We start from the raw sequence: 19536 nt of genomic DNA on the forward strand, positions 1-19536 counted from the left end.
TTTGATCAGGGGACATCCCTTTCTAAGGCCACGGTGACCATGGACGCCTCCCAACTGGGAGTGGCATTGCTCGGGCAGAATGGTCCAAGACACGTGGTCCCCATCCAAGACCAATTTGCATATCATATGTCCTGGACATGAGAGCAGTGCTTTTGGTGTTGCAGGCACTTCATTCTCATCTTCCTGTAATCTGGTATATCAACAAACAGGGGGGAACCAGATCTTACCCCCTTTGTCATGAAGTCACAAGAGTGTGAGAATGGATGCTTTCCACCAGCCTTTTTCTGGTGGCAACGCACATTCCGGGAAGGTCCAACATTTTGGCGGACAGGCTCAGTAGGTCTGTCCTGATGCCTTACGAGTGGTCTCTGAGTCCTTCAGTGGCAGAGCCGATCTTTCTAATGTGGGGTTGGCCTTGCTGCAATCTCATCGCATCTCCTTCCAATGCAAAATGCAGAGAGTTCTTTGCCCTGAACCCCCTCAAGGGGAAGCCCCCAGAGACGCTGTGGTTCATGCTTGGCCTGCCGGTCTTCTTTATGCTTATCTACCTCTGCCCTCGATATCAAATTTTCTTCAGAAAGCACACAGGCTGAGGAGCTTGGTGATACTCATTGCCTCATTCTGGCCTCGCCAAGTCTGGTTCCTGTCACGTTGGTCTCACCTAGTAGTTCCACCTTGGACTCTTCTGGATCTTATTTCCCATCCCTCAGGGATCCCTCATCCAGACCTGGTCAGCCTGAAGCTCACAGCTTGGCTGCTCCAGTTCCCATGATTATTAGGACTCCCAGTTTATTTCCTCCAGTTAAACATATTCTGATGGCAGGTCACAAGTCTTCAACCAGAAGTGTACCATAGTAAGTGGAAACATTTTGCACTATGGGCTTCGCAGCAAGCATTGGATCCTTTTACTCTTCCAGTACCTGCGGTATTAGAGTTTTTGGTGAGTATTTTTCAGCAGGGTGCCAGTTTTTCTACTGTCAGTCCCAACTGGCCGCTATCTCGAATTTTCATGTGGGGAAAAACTTGAATTCCTTGGCCTTGGCTAAACTTTGCAAGACCTTTCTTAAAGGTACCTTTCTCCTTAGACCCCCGGTGAAGGATCCTACACCGCCGTGGGACCTTACTTTAGTGCTTCAGGCTTTAGTCTAGTCTCACGCCCTTTCTAACCTCTGGCTTCAGTAGCTTTGCAGTATTTATCTTGGAAGACATCTTTCTTAGTTGCCGTTACCTCTGCTAGGAGAGTGTCGGAACTCCAGGCTCTGTCTATCAAGGTTCATTACATGATCTTTCACAAGGATAGGGTATCTTTGCGTACCAATCCCTCCTTTCTTCCGAAGGTAGCGTCAGAAGCTAATATAAGTCAGACAATTAATCTCCCAGTCTTCTTTCCAGGTTTCCAAAACAAAGGAGAATAGAAGTTACACTTGCTAGACGGGCATAGACAATTACAGTTGTATTTGCACAGAACAAAAGCCTTTTGACAATCTGACAAGTTTGTTTGTTTCTTACTCATGACCATTTTTAGGCAAACTGATGTGTAAGGTTACAGTGTCCTGGTGGATTACCCAGTGCATTTTCGGGCATATTCTGGTAGGAGACTTTATCCGCCAGGTCAAGTAAAAGCACGTTCTACCAGATCTATGGCTACTTCAGCGGCCTTCTGGTCTATGGTGTCTTTGGATGATATTTGTTCAGCGGCTACGTGGTTCTCATCTCATACCTTCATTTCTCATTACAAATTGGACATCATTTCCAGGAACAGGGCATCTTTTGGCTCCGCCGTGCTTTAGAATATCCTTCCATGAGGGCCTCCCAGGTGCAAAGTAGCTGGGGACTCTGTCCCACAGGTTGAACACCAAATGAAGTAAACTACTTCAGATAAAGAAGTTATGTACTCACCATAAAGTTCCATCTGAGTAGTTGTACTTCATTTGTTTACAACCATCCTCCCCTCCTTCCCCTACCTTGTCATTGTGATACTGGCTTTGAGTGGAAGATGTTCTTATCAAGTATATATTAGGCCATGCTTTGGCTCAGGTTTTGTGCCGTGCCAGTTGTGCTAAGGTCTTATTGGGTCGGGTATATGCTAGTTATAGAACAGTAAACTCTATCTGAAGGGAGGAAGGAGACAGGGGGGCATTATGGGTAAGGGAGGAGCTGAGAGCTTGGATCAGATGCTGGTGATGCGCCCCTGTTGGATCCAGTATAGATCCGTAACCCACAGGTTAAAGTCAAATGAAGTGAAACTACTCAGATGGAACATTATGGTGAGTACATAACTTTTATTTCACCAAATGTCTTGCCCCAGTTATAGTCCATTTGCAGAACTTTAGGAGTACACATTTATCCCTACCTGGGCAATTGTTTTGTCCGAGAAAAGCCATCCTTTAACTTCAAACAGCCTTACAGGCTACCATGGACTGCTTTCAGAGAGTAGGGCTCACTCTTAATTTCCACAAGTCCCAACTCCAGTGCCAGACAAGAATTCTGTTTCTTGGTGCATTGATAAGACTCTGTACAACTGAAAGCCTTCTTACCACAAGACAAGGGTTTCTTTCCTGACAGACTATCCACTCAAGCTTACTGCAAAGGCAGACAGTCTCAGCAAGGGAGTATCTAAGAGCCTTGGTGCTCATGGGATCATGCATCCTTATAACCCCCCTTGCAAAAGTACGCATGAGAATCTTCAGCCTAAAGAACACTTAGGAATAGTACTCACAACCCCTGGAAACCCTGCTTCTTCTACCATGCTTGAAGAGGGAGATTCTTTGATGGAAAGACACCATTAAGGTGAATCCAGGTGCAAATTTTTCTCTACCACAGACTGCCAAGACTATAATCACAAACAGTTCTGAAGTAGCTTGGGAGCATGCTTAGTACCCATGAAGGTGTAAGCTACAAGGTATTTGGACGTCAGGGCAAAGAAAACTTTATGTAAACCAGAAGGGGTTGCTGGCAGGTTTTCTAGCTATAAAAGCCTTTCAAAGCAACCTATCCCCCAGGACCACTGCAGATTTGGACAGACAACACCACAGCTATGTGGTACATAAACAAGGGGAAGTCATTCACACTCCCTGTACAGCCTAGCAAAAAATATTTGGTTCTTGGCACAACAAATGCAATTGGCTCTCATAGCATCCTACATCCTGGGCCAGAACAACACCTTATCAGATTCTTTGATCAGGGACCTTATGGGTCCCAGTGAATATTGACTAAAAAGGGAAACACTCCTGGACATAACACATCAACAGGGACATGACTTTTTTGACTCTCACCAGAGCTGACAACTTAAAAGGTTTTGCTCAAGAACCCAACCGTCAGGGACTTGGTGAGCAGATGTCTTCTCATTCAAGTGGACAGAGCTCTTTCTTTGTCTTCCCATAATTTCCCTGATTCCCAGGGTAGTACCATTGAAGGTGAGGTAGGACAAGGCATACCATGATCTTCATAGCTCCCTTCTGGTCAAGGCAACTTTGGTTCTCCCTCTTCTTTACCCTCCTCTAGGGGAGATGTTACATTCTCCGCAAGTGATAAATCTACTCCCCTAGATAGAGGAGTCTGTCATTTACCCTCACCTGAGCACTCTCAAGCTAACCGCTTTGAGGATTGGGTTTTGATCCTAAGTACTGCAGTCTATTCTACGCAAGTGCTTTCAACCCTTAGAGAGGCAAGGAAACTGAATACCAGAAAATCAGATTTCTCAGGATGGAAAATGTTTTCTTTGTTGCAAGGTCAAAAGCATTAGCTCTTCACAGGCAGGCATAAACCTTGTGTTGGAATATCTGTCATGACTGTTTCACCATGGACTTTCTTATCCAGTATTAAGGTACATGTTTGCTTCACGTATGTCCGCTTGTCTCATCTGATCCCCCCTTTTCTATTCTCATCCCCACCTGAAACTTTTCTTCAAAGGGGGTCGTATATCTTAGACCCTAGGCAAAAACTCTGTTCCCTACCAGGGATTTAAATTGTCTCTTACAAAAACTTACACTACCACCTTCTGAGCCAGCAGTTTTTACCCCCTAAAGATGCTCACTTGGAAGATTGCCCTGCTTATAGCCATCACTTCAGTCAGACAAGTCTTGGAGCTACAAGCCCTGATGTGCAAGGAACCCTTTGCTGTGTTTCATAGGGAAAGATCACCTCTAAAAACTAACCATTCTTTATGCCCAAAGTAGTGTCAGATCACTCCTTGAATCAAGCTATCCATTTGCCTGTAAACCAACTTCTGGTGGAATTTGCAAAAGGAAAAAGAAGGCGGGCCAGTCTCCAAACAGACGGTCTTTAAGTGGATAGCCAACTTAATTATATTCTGTTATGCCCATCATGGGAGATTAATACCTATCCATATCAGGGCCACTCCAGCAGACGCAGTGCACCCTCCACGGCCTTTCTGAAAGGTGTCTACACAATCTGCTCTGGAAGCTGACACATGGACATTCATCCACACATTAATTAAATTTTACCATCTAGCCACTGTTTCCAGGGCAAGGTTTGCTACTGCCATCCTGCAAGTCCTGCCCTCCCAAGGAACAGACAGCCTGCCCTCCAACTAGTAGCTTTGGGAGTTCTCATAATTATCGTGTCATGCTTACCGTGATTGTAGATGTTCAAGTAAGTTGTAGTACACATTCCCAACTACCCCTCTGTCTGTTATCCTCTTCTGCACCCCCCCCCTTCCCAGTTACAGGTGGATGGAGGGGTGGAAAGCATGTCAGATGGATAGTTCTTATCCATCGGCATCCCCTACTTTTACTTCTCTTCTCACACATAGTTAATACCTTTCCATGTTCCTGTTCAAAAATGTTCTTTGACAAATGGAAGAGTCATACTTTTCCCAGGCATCAGACTGCTGCTCACTGTCTAGAAAGACCTGAATATAGTGACAGTGGATGTTCTTATACCCTGACATTGGCCATCAGATGTCCATTGGCTTGAGATGGTGAAAAGACTCTGGAAACTGGGGTAGTCGCTGGTTATTGCATGGCAGGAAGACCTATGGATCAGTACTGTAACATTAATCTACTCAAACATCTACAATTATGGTAAGCATGACCGAAATGTACTTTGTTTCATATTTTATTATCTTTTTAAAACTGTTATCTGGTAGTGATTCAAATGTGGAAATTGTTAAAAAGAACAGCTACATTGATTGGTAAACAGATGACTCAAGGATTTTCATTGCAGTTTTCTTTTTTGCCTTGGCGTGGAACATATGTGTAGCTGCCCACACTGTGGCAGATTCACCTGAGGACAGTCAAAAAGCTAATACAGAATTTCCAGGAATTTGCAGCTGTTAAGAGGGCACAGCTAAGGCATCTGGGGACCTACCTCTGAACAGCAAGCATTTGGATAACCAACACGAAGATAAGTTACTGGAAAACAAGGGCAGCTTCACCAAAGCCAACAGTTTCCTTAGGCCTGGTGACATTAAATACAGTCAGTACTTTTGCAGCCCACGAATTTTGGGTTAGTTTTGGCTGAGGTCTGTAGTGCAACAGCTTCATAGGCCACCATGCTTTTGGCTGTGAGCATGTCCTCCAAACCAAAGCCATGGACATGTTGGCTAGCTCTGAGGCTTCTCTGAGGGTGTCAGTTCAGGTCATAAAAGAGGAGGGCAATATCTCTTCAATCTTAGTTAGCAAAGAAGTTCCTGGAGACTGACTGTATGGAAGCTTTGGTTATCAAGCCATAGAACAAAACCCATTTGGTGGTCCCTTTGAGAAACTAAAATTAGCAATAAATAAATAAATAAATAAATAAAAACAGTGCTAAGATCAAATTAGTGCCAAAGAGCTTGCCAAGACTGATTGGATTCTCCTGTCTTTTTCAGTAGACCTTTTTCAACTGGCGCAAGTTCTTTAATTTACTTAAGTCTAAATAGCCAACTTTATGAATTCCTGAGGTGTCAGAGGGTACAGCTCCCTCTTGGGGAGGATTCTGATGCCCCATGTACAGAAGACGAACTGGCTCATGTGACCCCTAGCTCTTGACTTCCATTTAAGGTTGAGGCATTGAGGACATTTTATCCTCTTTCTTGTGCCCGTAAATCTCTTCTTTGGTGATGCTGTTCACAAGGTGAAGGAGGAACTCTAGCTGGAGGCCAGAGAATACCTGCAAGCTCAGCTTTGGTACAGAGCTTTCATGACCCTAGAGCTTTAGCTGCTCCTCCAGTCATTGATGCCTTGCAGGATACATTTACCAGTGCATCTTCGGTGCTATATTCTCTACCCCCTGCTTTCCAGTAAGGTTGACTGGTGCTACCAGATCCATGATTCTCACAAGTATCCTCAGCCGATCCAGCTGTGGTGACCTTTGATTCTTGCAAGGCGTCCTTTATGGCCCTGTTCAAGAACCCCATCCACAGTGACTGGGAGAGTAGAATTTTTAACTGGTTTGGGGGAAAAAACTTTTGCTTCCCTAACATGCAAAGCCCTGAAATGCTGAATTACCAGCTATTTCTCCATTGAGGAGATCACTGACTAGGCTTTGAGGCAGGAAATACTTAAATTATGGGACATTTTGCTTAGGCTGTCAGGCTGTCCAAACATGTGAATGTGATACAGTTGTAGATCACATAGAGCTGCAACTACAGGATATGTTCTTTGTAGACATGCCTGGCTGAAGACAGATCTCCTACATGCACCCTCGAGTAAGGCTGTCCTCTTCTAACCCCTTGTTGAAGGTGACTTCAAAAAACTGGAGGAAAATGGCAGAATAGTGCAGTCATCCAGTAGTTTTTTCATTGTCTGGTACTTAAACTCGGCAGAAGTTATCCAGCCAGAGTCTGACCTGTATACTCCAAGAGAAAAGTAAGTACAGTAAAGGTAAGAGGTCTAGGTACAAGAAAAGGTAGCAAGCCAGATCACAAAACAAGCTTGAGGACCCTCTGGACAATGATTTTCACTGTTAACAGCCATGACTCTACTGTTTTCTTCACCACCCCCAGAAATCCCTGTACAGTTCCAAACCTTGACTCTCTTCCTCCACTTCTTTGGAGGAAAAGAGAACATGTTTGTAAAAGGTGGAAGATCTTTCAGGATTTTATTCACGTCTGCTCTTAGTACTTTGGGAAAAGATTCATGGATGTCTGTTCTGGATCTCTCAAGACTAAAATTCTTAATGCACCAAAATTCGAAATGTTCACCCTTCTGCATCTATAATCCCCTCAGGCCTTCTGGGTCACCCTGGACTTGAAAAATGCCTCCATACTTATTCTCTTAGTTACAGAGGGTTTCTCATACTTGTAGCAGTAGTAACATTCTGCAGGACAAAGGACACCAACATTTAAACATACCTGGACAGCTGCCTGATTCTTGCAGTCTTGTTGGAGGACATTGAGAGGGCCTTAAATTTTGCACTTGCATATATTTAAACTAGGCCTTTCACTCATCTTCTCTAATTCAAACTTAACTCCAGGAAAGTGAAATGTTTTCATGGAGGAATTGCTGGACATGGAACTACAGAAAGTATTCCTCCCAAAGGACAAGATACTCTCCTTGTGTGTCTGCCTTTCTCCGGAGCACTTTGCAAGGGATGCCATTACTACAAAAAAATTCCTCCGGATTCTAAGTCATATGGCATCATGTATCCTCATGGTTCCACTAATACATTTGCATATAAGGAAGCTGCCTTTGCACCTGAGAAATAGATGGTGTCAGCGGTCCTAGCCAGTCAAGGTCCCTTTTTCTGTCATTCCCTGCTTAACGAAAGAATGGTTATGGTGGAAAACTGTGGTACTCTTCTGCTGGAATGCTTTTTAGCTTAGCTCAGGCCAATAAGACTCTCATAGAATCATAGGAAGTTATAAGGCTATTGGCCCTGAGGCCCTTACAAGCCTATCCAAGAATTTAGTCCATGTTCCAACAAGTCAGCACCCTATGCCACTGTGCAACAGGGAAATAGGTGGAATCCCAGGGGTGTATTTTCTGTTCTCCATCCAGTTATCCAGGATGTGCTTATAAAGGGTTAATGAAGTACTCTGATTACATGGAGGAGGAGTCTATTCCACAAAAGGGGGAGTCTCTGGGACACAAATCTGTCTCGCCAACAAGTCCTATTGATGTCACAATCCAGGTTAAGGTTGCGCGTGCAGGTTACTCGAGTGGAGCTTGACTTGCGGATATGCAGCAGTCCCATCAGGGCGGGGTCTGAAATTGCTTTGTATGCCAGACAGAGGTCACCTCTGAGGAGTATGTAGGAGACTGAGTAGAGGAACAAGGCTTTTAGCCTGACTGTTTAGGGTAGATGCTTGAGGCCCTGGATTCTCCGGGTGAAGAATCTCTGTAGTCTCTCCAGCTGCTGCATGTGCTTGTGAGGTACATGCCGAAAGGGGCGTTGTATTCAATAATCAGTCTTATAAGGGAAGAATACAGGGATGTTATGAGCACCTTGTCCCTGGATGAGATATCCTTACTAATGAGGGGGCCATGTAAAAAGCTTTCCATACAACAGAGGCAATATGGTGGTCAAACTTCAGTTTGCTATCAACCTGGGTTCCCAAGTCCTTCACGACTGATTGCATGCTTAGTGCCTTATCAATGTGATCATTTGTGGAGATGTCATTCTCCCAAAAGGGATGATGATGTAATTTTTGGTATTCAGTTTAAGGCCATGTTTCTGGCACCAGCCATTTGTTTGTGTGAGACTCTTGGAGGATGTCCTCATCATTAGGGGAATTGATGACAGCACCCAGCTTGCAGTCATCTGCAAACTTGGTCAGCCATATCCCACTAGATTTCACCTGCACCTCTAAGAAGTATATCCCAAACAGCAGAGGCCCCAAGACCGATCCCTGGGGTACTCCGCTTGTTACGGATCGACTGCTTGAGGTGGCTTCCCCTATTTAGACTAGGTGGGTTCTGTCAGTGAGCCAGTTTGCTACCCATCTGGTAACGTATGGATTGATGCCTTTTTGTTGTCTGTTAAGACTTCTCAGACTTAACTTGGGGACCCATGTGAGAACCCTGAAGACCCAGGAGACATGGGACAGGAACATGAGAAATAAGACACACATTTTAAAGAAGTAATGGGTGTTGGAATAGCAGTTAAAGCATTTACACAGATTAGGTCACAGGAAAGCCTCCAAATCCTAACAGAGCATTTATGTCATGTGGCAGAACAACAAGACAGCTGAGAAATTATTTCTGCAACAGAGCAGCTGCAGTAGCCTGACAAATAAAAACCTTCTCCTAAGCTGAGTAGGTTTGTTCCTGTACATTATCCGTTTCTTCCCTTTATCTCAAGAGTATTGCAGAAGATCTACCAGGACATGCTAAGAGTCATACTGATAGCTAATTTTTGGCACAGCCAGCATTAATTTCCCCTTCTGCTAATCTTGGCAAACAGAACCAAAAATAAGGTCTCAGTATATGGACCTCCCAACACAGAAAAAGGGGTCCCCCAATGCATCCCGACCTGAACACCATAATGCTAACAGTTTGGTTGATCTAGCCCTGACTTCCAGACATATATCATAATGTTTAGCACATATTATGAAAAGATAAGCTAGATGGTGCAACACCAAGAAATCTTACCTAGCAAAATGGAAAGAATTGTCCCTTTTGGTGCTTCTGCAGAAATCGGAACCTGAACACAACTTGAGCATCACTAGTCTTGAAGTATTTGACAGACCATTATAAGAAACTTGTATTTTATGCCTCCTTACCAGTTCTATGCCTTTATATTGACCCATGTCAATGTTTCAGGGGTCTAGAATTTTTCATGATTGGCTTCTTCCTGCTGTGACCTTGAAAACACCACTTTACCCATAGGGTGGTTTTGTACAATTTACTCTCTCTTCTGAGGTTTACAGTGAGCTTTAAAGTGATATCTGTTACTAGTTTAGACACTTAACCTTTTCGTGGTATTTCCTAGACCCAACTGTTTGGCAGGCCTTTTTACCTGGGATGGCAACCAGTGTTGGGGATAGTCTTTTCTGTAAGATTTTGTGTGGAAAAAATCCTCAAGTCTGTTATCTAATGGCAGTTTCACTTTTCTTGGTCCTAAAGTCCAAGCACCATCTGAGAGTTCTTTAGTGAAGCCTGAGGGATGTTCATATTGATCACTGCTACAGTAGCCCAAGTTATATGGGTTGTATCCTACCATTTGAACATCTGCTGTTGTGGCAAGTTTACTTACACAGCTGTACTTTGTGTTGTCTGCAGTCCTAATTTTCTTTATCCCCATTTATATCTCTAGGGTACAGTGTTTACATCTAGACTGGTGGCTGGAGATAAAATTGTTTTTTTTTTACTCAGTCACTTGGCTTCTCTGAGGGAAAAAAAACTTAACACAGTGCAAAATATTTCACTTACGCAGAGGATGAAGGAAGGAGTTGTAGTGATATTTAATCTGATGTTGTCCTTTTTATTCATTCTTCAACTGATGTAGTTCGAATCCAACTCTGATCCAACTCAGCTGCTTCTATCAGATCCTCTGATCCAAAACTCTCAAGCCCCTCCATTTACCCACAATGCCCTGCCAACCTAACATACACCTCAGATCTCGTTTGTTGCCATTCAGCTTCAGATGCAGATCCTGTCTCTGTTGAGCTTTGTGAGTTGCTTTTGTAATATAATCATGTGTTCATGTTTAAAAAAAACTTGCCCCTTAGTTTAATTTAACTTTCTCCTACCTCCCTTGCATTCTTGCTAGTTTTCTCTAGCCATATTTCTGTTTAGCTGCTACTGTTGTTCTGAGTACTTCTCCGTAGTACCATTGTTGGTACATTACTATTTAAATTCTTTCTTAGTGATTGTTGTGTTCCTTACTACCATTGCTGGTGGTGGTACTTCCCTTTTCCTGCTTTCTTCTTTAAAAAATAGCTTTGTTAGTTATTTTTCTGGTAAACTTTTTGTGGACTTGGTTTAGACTAGTATTGCTAACAAGTCTTCTGGATTTAAAAAATGCATCACTGTGGACATAGTCCCTAACTCGTTTGCCCACAGGGAATGTGTATATTGTTTTGGACCCACTCATTTAAATGTGGATTGCTTTATTTGCTCTGGGTTTAATTCCAGAACCCTCACTTACTGGAGGAACAAGCTGGTGTTGAAGGGCCTCCTTCTTTCTGTTGCCATAGCTTGGGGCTCAAGCTCCCAACTCTAAGAAAGTGGACTAGGAGAAACTACACTCTGCTTCCAAAAATACTGTCATAAGAGGTCACCGGATTGCACATCCTCTTCAGCTCCTTCCTTGGAGCCACTGACTGAGATGTCTAAAAAAAACAAATCTGAACACCTTTGCTCCTACTGGATCCAGTCACCTCTCGACTCCCTTTACCTTTCTTGAAGGGATCTCCACCCACAAACATTCAAAACCTCTGTCCCCCCCTCCCCCACACACATCTTCTGTCAGATCTTCCAAAAGTTTGTCTGAGACTGACATGAGTAGGATGAAGAGAAAAATTTTCAGAGCTCAGATCCAGATGGGGTACTTAGGACATCAGCTCCCATCAGATCCGTGAGTCAACCTTTGTCTGCTTTCCCATTAGTTTCTCCTTCTTCAATCCGAACCACTGTTTCGGAGACCTTTTATCCAAGACTGACTGACAAGATATATATAACTCTCTCAACACGCTGTACACTCCTTATCTCATTTTTTCCCTCTCCTCAGTGTTCATTACTACTCAAAGTTAAATATATATCAAGGAAATGTCATTTGGTCATAACTATTATTTAATATGTACAAACTACTAACTTTATTTTTTTCTCACAGTAATCTTCACTGAAATGCTCGTGTTTTTCTTCTTGAATCTGTATTTACTAGAAAACTGTATGGAATGCTACTTTGCATAGACTAACTAGAAGATATGTATACTGTTGTACTATCTAATTATTGTATATTGTTTGTATTTCTGTGGAGCTTTTCTCCCTGGGCTTCCACTGAAAATGGGCATCTGGCCCAGTCGGACATTCCCAGTAAACGTAAATAAATAATAAAGACCTCTGGGGGTGCCCTCATCATATCCAAAGACAGTCTATTCTTCGACTCTGATAACTTCCCTGAGTCGCCCGGCCCAGAGTCCTTAGGAGCCAGCGGAATCTGGGGGGGGGGGGGGGTTGGAGGCTTGGGGGCTTGGTTTGACTGCAGAGCTATCAGAGCGGTCTGCCTTTCTGGACTTCAGCACTGGACAGTTCGGGTCTGACTCCTTCCTTAGGTGAATGCCTGTGGGGTTGCTGGAGCCAATGGTTTGGAAATTATTGGCCTCTTTGCCGTTGACTTTGGATTGGATATCTTGAAAACACCACTTCACCATAGGACGATTTTGTACAATTTACTCTCCCTCAAGTCATCCATCCCACCAGGATACCCAGCCTGGTCAAGTCTCCATTTGGTCCCTTAGGACATCCTTATCTCTTTCCATACTTCCAAAAAACACAATTCCTCCACTCCTTCACAAATCAAGTAGAGATAAAAAATATACAAATGAAGAACACCAACTGCTGCAAGTTGAATTTTTTAATTCTGGTACCTCGGCCTTCGCCTTCTCCTGGAATACAATTTACATAACACACCACCCATTTTTATACAAATTCTTTAATTAAATTATTGATGCACCATCCCCCAATTATACAATTAGGCTCACTATATGCTGTTTTTTTATTTATTATTTTATCAACACTTGTTTGGCATCTTTCCCCCACTACATAAGAATGTACAAAATATTAGCTGGAGAATAAATAACAATCAATTCATGAATGCTTATTCTAATTAATATATACATGAATATGAATACTAATATAAGAAAACACATGTTATTAATTTAATTTGACCCTTTCATGCAGTTCCCTTTCCTTAATTTTGGGAAATATGTGGAAAATACATTACACCTCCATATTCATTCCATTAGGAAACAATGTTTTTAAATTGAGAATGAACCTTGATTCCATCAAAAGTAATTTATCCCGGAAAATAGCTTCATTACCATATGCATTGGGTCTGCCCAAAACACTGAATACAAACCCATCTGGAACCCCCCCATGATTATCAAAAAAATGTTTTCCTACTGGACTCTCTATTCTCCTATGCCTTATATCTCCTAGGTGTTCCAAAATCCTTAATTTGACCCTCCTGGTGGTTTGCCCTATGTACCAAATTTGTTTCTCACAGCCACATCCTATGATATACACAACCCCTGTTGAATTGCAATCATAAAATTCAGTGGCATTGTATCTGATCCCATTGATTTTGAAACCATCCAAGTTCCTGACCCACTTACACACCTTACATTTTCCGCACCTGAATGTTCCTTTTCTATCATCTTCACCCAATCTACCATTTTTTCTGAAATTCAAGATTTCCCTGAGATTGAAATATCTCTTATATGAAAAGGTCACCCTTGACAGAAAAAGTTTTCCTATTCTCTCATCTTCATGAATAATGGGCCAAAATCTATCCACTAATTCCTTCAATATTTTAGAAAAATGGGAAAATCTGGTTACAAAAAATATTTTTTCATTTGAATCCTTCATACCACCATGATTTTCAACGTCAGTTCCAAAAATCCCAGAGTGCCCTAAGCCTCGAAATCTAACCCTATTACCGGACCTTTTTATGAGACCTAACTCATTCTCCACCCTCCTTCTAGCTTTCTTGACACTCATAACAGAGTATCCTCTCTCTACCAACTTTCCTTCCACCTTATTAAACTCTTCAGAGATCAGATTTTTCTCTGAAATGTGCCTACCTATTCTCTTAAACTCACCTAATGGCAAAGAACTTATCAAAGAGTCACTATGCATACTAGAGGCGTGAAGAAAATTTTCAGCTGCAGTCTTCTTATAATAAGGTTTGTACTGAATTTTATCACCATGGCACACATAAATTTCTACATCCAAGTAATGGATACTTCTGCCCCCTATGATGTAAGTGAAATCCAAACCCCAATTGTTTTGCTTCATTTCCGAAACAAAGTTGCCAAATTCCTCGGGTACACCTCTGCACAAAAATAGGAGGTCATCAATAAACCTCACATATTTAACAACCTTGCTTCTATAAAAGAGAGAGGGATAAATATAACTGTTCTCAAAATGGGCCATAAATAAAATAGCATATGAGGGCGCAAATGCACTTCATTATATACCCTCTTTTTGCAAAAAATGCTTGCCCTCAAACTCGAAGCAATTGTGCGTGAGACAGAAGTCCAACAAACTAATAATAAAAAATGTTCTAGGTCCATCCCCTAACATTTTTTCCACTGCTTTTAAACCATGGAACCTGTTGATGCTGGTGTATAAAGATTTAACGTCTACACTCGCCCAGTAGAAATCTTTGCCCCATGCTATATTACTAACCTTAAAACACACCTCATCACTGTTCTTAACATGAGATTGTACCCTCTCTAAGTGACCCTTTAGTAAGGAATCCAAAAATATACCTACATTCTGTAAGTAACTTCCCTTCCCCGAAACTATGGGGCGTCCGGGTGGATTCCTGATGTTTTTGTGTATTTTTGGGATAGTAAAGAATCTAGCCACTCTGGGATTCTTGACATGTAACTTTCTAACATCCCCGGAAGATAAAAAGCCGAGCCTTTCACCCCTTTCCAATAATTCCAATAATAATAATATATTATATTCTTTCATTGGATTTAAGGGTAACTCCAAATAAGTATTGGAGTCCTTTAGTAGCTCCAAAGCCATGGAATTGTATTTGTCCCTAGAAAAAAACACCCAGTTCCCTCCCTTGTCTGCTTGAGTGAATACATACTTGTTATTCATGTCCTTTAAATCACATAAAGCTTTCCATTCATCTCTCCTCAAGTTATGATTTCTCTTTTTACCACGAAATTTTACATATTCTTCTTCTAAAGATCTTAATAATGTTTTCTCAAAGACATTAATAACCATGTTCTTTCTAGGTGGCATAAATTCACTTTTGCAAGGTAAATTGGGAACTGTTAGTTTTCCATAACCAGTGTTAAAGGTAAACCCCCCCCCAACATCACACACCATCATCATGTTCATAAATATCCACCAAATCATTTTCATGCAATGTTAGGTTCAATAGGGACTCATCAAAGAGTCCTAAGTTCGCTACATTTTCCCCACCATTATTTAAATTATCAGTCAATAGAACATTTTTGTTAGAACCATCATTGTATCTATTATCAAACAAAGTTTGAACTCCAAAAAATTCCTTTAAATACAGTTTTCTACAAAATTGCTTAATTTCCAAAGATAAATCAGCTAAGGATGGGAAACAAACAGGTACAAATTTAGTGCCTTTAAATAAAACTTGTTTGGCACTCTCAGTGATACATAAATCTGAGATATTTACTATATTGTAATTCTCACCTTCAGAAATGTCCACAACATCACCAAACACTGATGCAAAGTCCTGTGAGGAAACCACTTTATCCAAAAAATAACTGCTTCCTTCCAATACTGGAACCTGCATATGAACCTGTTGTAACCCTTCCTCCATGGAAGAAACAGTCTCTATAAAGTCATTTCCCTGCTTGTTAAGACTTGATGCGTTATCACCTCCTCCTTCCCTTGGTTTGAAAACGACGCCCTCTTCCCTTTTGCTGCACCGCTGTTTGGTCTGAATCGCTTGCTGCACTATTCGCTCCCATACCGGCTTCTTGTTCCGTGTTTAAACTCTCAAAGGACACGCTCTTTCTGCTACTCGATTCATCCGCAGAAGACGCTGAGGTTTCACCGCCACCGATGGATCTCGGCCCCCTGGTGACATCACGGGAAGCGCCACGCTTCCTCTTAAAGCTGTATTGCCATGAAAACAGCTTACCTGTTTCATGGTCTTTAATGTCACGAAGATATTTTCTCTTTTTGCGGGAAACCACCTCCGCTTCTATCTTGGATACTCTATTTTTGATTTCAACCATGTTTTTGTTGAATACAGTCACAGAACTTTCTTCAATCAGCTTATCCTGCAGAAGCAGGATGGAAGAACGAGTCTTGTTTAATGTTCTTTCATTTCTCTTGACCAACACTCCTAACCAGCCCAAAGTGCATTTTAGTGAAATGTCCTTCCATTCAGCAGATAAATCCAATTCATCATCGGAAAATTCAAAAGCTGGTAAGCGTTCAACTCTCAAACCCCTTGGAGTAACGCTCGTCTTGATATATTTCTCTTTTTTTTTAGCAAAAAAATTTTTTAAATTCCCGGTTTTAATGCCTGTGGGGTTGCTGGAGCCAATGGTTTGGAAATTATTGGCCTCTTTGCCATTGACTTTGGATTGGATATCTTGAAAACACCACTTCACCATAGGACGATTTTGTACAACTTACTCTCCCTCAGTTCTTTGCTCTGAGCCTTGTTCATCCATCTCACCAGGATACCCAGCCTGGTCAAGTCTCCATTTGGTCCCTTAGGACATCCTCATCTCTTTCCATACTTCCCCAGACCCACCCCACTGAGGAGGTTCCTCGGAAAAGAATGTGTAAAAGGCAACGCCTAGATTCCCCTCAGGAATCTCTCACTGAGGACACTGATTTCAACTAAGGGGAGGGGTCTTCCAGATCTCCACAAGAAGACATTTCATTTGGGGACATTCTAGAACTTTTAAAACAGAAAGGTGGTTGGTCTTCCGATACCCCTTCCCAGGAGGAATCTGTGTTCCAGGAGGCTTTTAGGTCTTGCCCGGTTATTTCTTGGGAGACTCCTGTGGTTGATGAACTTTTAGTTCTTGTTTCTGGACGGGCGTGGAAGTAACCAGATACAGTGGAGCTGATCCCTAAACGTCCTGACAAAATTTTAGCACCTTCCAAAGAGAGGGTACACTGGAGCAAAGGTGGTCCCAGTTGCTATGGTTGTGGCAGCAGCCACTAAGAAAGAGCTTGCAGAACAGAGGTCCTCTGTCCATCCCCCTAACAGGAAGTCCAGTGCATTGAACAGATTTGGTAAGTACATGTACGTTTCAGTGACCTTTGCCTTCTGGTCGCTGGAATTGGCAGATTAGTAATCTTGTAAAAGAACTGTCCAAATCTCTTTCTGATCCATGTTCCTCCCTCAAGACCAAAATGGTCTCGCAGCTGTCCACCCTGGCAGATTTCTAATGCATCTGTAAGGCTGGTCTACCATGCAGAGGAGTACTCAAGGACTGTTCATGTTTATACATTAGGAGACATGCCTGAAGCTTAATTTATTTCTGTGAAGCCCTTAAGTCTTCATTCATTAGTGTTGCCTTGATGGATCTTCCTTATACAGCCCCCAAGGTAGAGGACACTTCTCAAATGTGTGAGGAAAGAGGGAAAGACCCCGCCTGTCAGGGATACAAATACATTTTTCTCACTCCAAAGATCTCTAGGAATCAACTGGAGGTAGAAAAATAAATGCGGATTTTGTAAATCCCAAACATCCTTTCAAGACTCACATGGAGATAGTTCTCCCAGGAACAGAGGAGGAACTTGTATAGAAGCTGCCTCGCGCAAAGGTGCCCACAGAACTAGGGCTTCCTGGATTCATTGTCTGGACTAACCCTGCTAGTGCTCCTGAAAGAAGCCTGATTGCTACCATCTGGGAGGCAAATTCAAAGAGTTGGGCTATCTATAACAAAAAGATTCTTGTGTACAGATAATTATATCCAGAGGGTATATCAATATACCATTTTTCAAATTCCCCTTCAAGAATGAAAAGAACTCTTCAATATTCCACCCAGCTTCAATGAGGGAGGCAGCAGCATTAGAAATAATATAAACACTAAAGTTAGGAAAGAGTTGTCCAGAGCGCCTAAATCCACCTCGCGAGGATCCCTGAACCTATTCTTAGATGCTTCTAGTGACAAGAAAGACAGGAGCTTGTGACCAGTACTCGAATTTCCCCGTAGCAAAACACGTTTGTGCAATATTCAAGCTTCCAGATGGTCACTGTTCAGTCCATTCTGCCTCTGGGCGCTAAAAGGACAATTGGTTGTGCTTTTAATAGGATTAAGATGTGTATTATCACATCAAAATGAACAGGTGCTCAGGAATATATCTACTCTTCTTGCTGGGAGCCAGTCCACTATCAGTTCACAGCACTGCCCTTCGGTCTCACCACAGCTCCCAAGGTGTTTAACAAATGCATGGCAGTGGTAGAATCTCACTTTGAAACTGTTAAGTGATTCCTCGAAGGTTTCCATACTTTGATGACTGACTGCTAACTGCCCCAACCAAGCATCTGCTCCTAAAGCAAAGGACCACGTGCTGCAATTGTACCTCCATGTAGGTATCACAATCAGTTCAGCAAATCACAATTCACACCTGCACAGTGTCTGGAGTTTATAGGTGTTGATCTGGACACAGTCTGTCAGATACACAAAGTACTACTAGGTGTATAAATGAAGTATTTGGCCAAAAACACAAGTAAATACTACACAGCAAAAAGACCAATACTCCAACCATAGGCAAATAAGTCTCAGTCCATCCAAATTGAAGTAAATACAGCTTTAATCTTCCATAGAACTTAGATAAAACAAGGTTAGCGCTTTCATTATTGTATCACACCGGGCTTCATCAGACCGGGTAAAATGTATAGCTGTGGTACCATAGAAAATAGAGATTCAAACAATTATCTACAGTCAATCAATAAGTGAACAATTATTCAATCAAGAACTAAAATCAAGAAATAAAAATAATATCCTTATGTATACTTAAAATGCATCTATTAAACTTCATAGCAAAAGTTCAACAGCGATATTAAATGGTAAAACAGATACAAACTCCTCGCTTAATGAACCTCATATATATATATATCCAAACACATACATCCTGAATATTTCCCATTTGTAGAGATTTCATTTTAAAAAGGGTCTTTATTCTTTCAGAATGGGCATCATGGGTATCTTTCTTTCATTAAGACCTTTACCCCATCAGCCTCAGCCCAATTATCCATCTAGTTTCAGAGGTTTCTGTTTTATTTATCAAGTCACTACATCTTCACTCTTGGTGAAACTTTGTTCCATTACTTGAAATTTAAATAAATGTGACTGTCCATTCTGATCTACATGCTTGGCTAAAGCATTTGTCAGTGTAAATTCTCTTTATCGTGCAAAGATGCTCACGATAATGAACCCAAGATGTCCTTCAAGGATGCATCTGCAGTCATAAGTAATATATGGTTGTCCTGCCTTCAGGCAGCCCTTCGTCAGCCGGATTCCAAAGTCTGGGGTCTGGCCTCGCTGATGTCGCACTTCCTCGACGCCAGAGCTCTGCTGGGGTATAAAAGCATCAGCCGACGCCTATTTCAGTCTTTCTTGCCACGCCGGGTGCCCAAGCAGAAGCTGTTCGCAAGGCCGGGTCGGTCAGATCCAGTGAATCTACAGCTACCGAAGACTTCAAAAGTTGGCACTTCGGGGACTCTTTCTGCCTCCAGCCGACATGTCAGACAAAGTAAATAATTGTTTAAACTGAAACAACAATTCTCATAAGGATTTCCATTCCTAATGCCTTCCTCTTGCTTAGGCCCAGACCATCTATCGACGTGGCCTGTCTAGCCTGTGTTCAACCCATCTAACCTTAGACGCCGGGTCGGAGTTTGTATGAGGAATTTTTGGGCCAGTTTTACATAAATGCCGCCGGAGACTGGCAT

The 19536-nt window shown here is 42.2% G+C and overlaps 1 protein-coding gene across 1 annotated transcript in view; it reads left to right on the forward strand.

Annotated features, from left to right (window-relative positions):
* The window catches only part of LOC122816562 (E3 ubiquitin-protein ligase RNF216-like), a gene marked incomplete in the record, with an annotated part of 2262287 nt that overhangs the window by 115411 nt on the left and 2127340 nt on the right, over positions 1-19536 (forward strand).

Source organism: Protopterus annectens, chromosome 12.part0 (genome assembly GCF_019279795.1).
Source record: "Protopterus annectens isolate FY-2018-M chromosome 12.part0, PAN1.0, whole genome shotgun sequence".
Lineage (NCBI taxonomy): Eukaryota > Metazoa > Chordata > Ceratodontiformes > Protopteridae > Protopterus > Protopterus annectens.